Below are 2,585 nucleotides of genomic sequence, written 5' to 3'. Positions count from 1 at the left end.
TAATTTTTAAAATGTAAAAATACTTTAAAATCATTTCCAATATTTATTATTCAATATATATCAAGGATGTGTTTGGATAAATATTTCATTAATATTTTAAAAAAATGAAAATAAAAATGTCTCTTCAAAATAAGTTAATTTGTAGAAATTTTTTCAACTAACCTTTTTAAAAGATCAATTTCAATTCACGCACAAGTCTCAGCCATCCCTTCCATTCCTCAGTGCCAAGCCCACTAATTGATGGAGATGATGGTGTTTCTTGGTGGCTGGAGCACTCAAGGTGGAGAGACCCACCACCCACCAGCTGCACCACTTGCAGACAGGAAGTCGCCCCCCACTTTCAAAAAGAAAGTAGGACGTGCGGTCCTTACATTCTCCCCAGCAACAAAAATTTTCGTCCTCGAAAATTAGGCTTGCGAGAACAAGTCGAGGTAAGTTTCTCTCATCTCATCCTTTAACTCCTAGGTAGAGTTGCCTGTTCTACCATCCTAGATTTCCTTAACTCGTCTGACAATTCTTTCTCAATCCTTACTGGTTATATTTCGACTAACAAATCTTCTCTGACTTGCACGTCCTCAACTTCAAGCTCATGAGAAGGATCAGACACGTAGTTCTCAGTTGAGATACCCAGCTGAAATTACGTGCCCAAGAAAAGGAACTTCTTCCATCTAAAATTTACACTTAGACAGCTTGGCATACAATCTTCTTTCTCTCAGTACTCCAAGCACTGCACTAAGGTGATCTTCATACTCACGTAGAGGAGGTAAACCAGAAACTTCTTCAGGAAAACATCTAAGAAGTCATTCACAACTGCGAAGTTTACACTCCGACTCTCCTGCGCCGCATGATCTGAAACTTGAGTCGCTTCCATATGTGATAACACTAAGAAGCAACTAGCACCTTCCAGGACGTCTTGGCTCAAGACTCCGATCGACAAAGACATACTTTCGTCTTCATCAGGAAACAACAACTCCTTATTACCGCAGTCAATGAGGATGCGAATGGCAGATAGCCAAACCATTCTCAAGATTACTTCTAATCCTTGCAAAGGTAAACGGATGAGGTTTACCTTGAACCGACGTCCCACTACGACAATCGAACAACGGATACACAAAAGACGTCCTAACTAACCCTTATGCTAGGGTAGACACCATCAGGTCAAAGTCTAACCCCTCTACAGGCATACCCAACTTTTCAACACTTGCCTTCCGATATGAAGGAGTATGTTGTCCCCCAAACAAAATACAACACAAGGCACACCAATAAATAAACAACTACAGATGATGAGGTTACCTGAGCTGATTGCCTCTGATCCTACCATGGCGTACACTCTGCCCACCGTCTGAGGTCTGCCACCTCCCCTGGGTAGAGGCAAACCAGTGCTCTATTCCTGAGACCCTGATCCTACTGCATAAGTACATTCTGCAGCAAAGTGCCTCTCTTTCCCGCACTTGAAACACTTCACTGCTCTACTTCCCATGGGGCAGTTGCTTCGGTAATGAGGTCCTCCACAAGTAAAACATCTAACGGTGCCGGATGGGCCGGCTGGTCCTGACTGGACCGATGGTTGATAGGATGAACCCCTAGACCCAGAAGAAAAAGATGGTCTAGCGTAAGGGGTCTTCTTAATGCTAATTCCACCACGAGATCCAGATGATCCCCCGTTCCTAACAGGCTGATTCTGCTGTCCCTCAGATTCCTTTTTCGTCTTCTCCAGATCACGGGACATCTCCACCAAAGTAGGGAACTCTCTGATGTGCAACCCCTTTACAAGCAGCTTGATATCACTCCTCAAGCCATTCTCAAACTTTCTGCATTGCCACTCTTCATCCACTATCATAGTGTTGAAGCGAAGTAAGTGTTTGAAACGATTTGCATACTCTGACACTGATTTGTTGCCTTGTACCAGTTCTAGGAATTCTACTTCCTTTGCAAATCTTACACTGTCTGGGAAGTATTCAGTGTAGAATTTGGTCTTAAACAATTCCCAAGTAATAGGAGTCCCACTCCTTTCGAGGATCATCTTCATGCTGTTCCACCAATGGCCAGCTTCTCCGGTAAGTAGATATTGAGTATAGGCCAATTTCCTCTCATCAGGGCATCCCTTGGCTTTAAATATCCTCTCCATGTCTCCAAACCAATGATCGGCTTCATCAGGGCTGTACTTTCCAGTTGATCTTGCTGGGCGATGTTGGAGAAAGCTCTCCAAGCTCCACTCTTGCACAGGAATAACAACGGAAGAAACACTTGGAGGGGTCCTGGCATTAGTCATCATTTCCATGAACTCCCTTTGAGTGTTCTCAGATGACCCTCTCGCGTTCTCTGCCGATACTCTTGCGGCTTCAAGATTTTGCAATGCAAAGGTGTTCTGTTGAACCAACGCAACATTCTGCTGTTGCAACGCCTGGAGCACCGCATTCAACATCTGATTAGAGTCAGATGGATCGACTCGTGGGGGAGAAGGAGGAGGAGACGTAGGTGCCATCTTCTGTTCACACAGAAATAAAGACCATTAGCCTGACTCAAACTAATACAAGTTCCTACACAAGACTAGAGTACACAATCACAAACGAAGCACACCCACA

Source organism: Vigna angularis, chromosome 11 (assembly GCF_016808095.1).
Source record: "Vigna angularis cultivar LongXiaoDou No.4 chromosome 11, ASM1680809v1, whole genome shotgun sequence".
Lineage (NCBI taxonomy): Eukaryota > Viridiplantae > Streptophyta > Magnoliopsida > Fabales > Fabaceae > Vigna > Vigna angularis.
Note: the sequence above shows the minus strand (reverse complement) of the source record.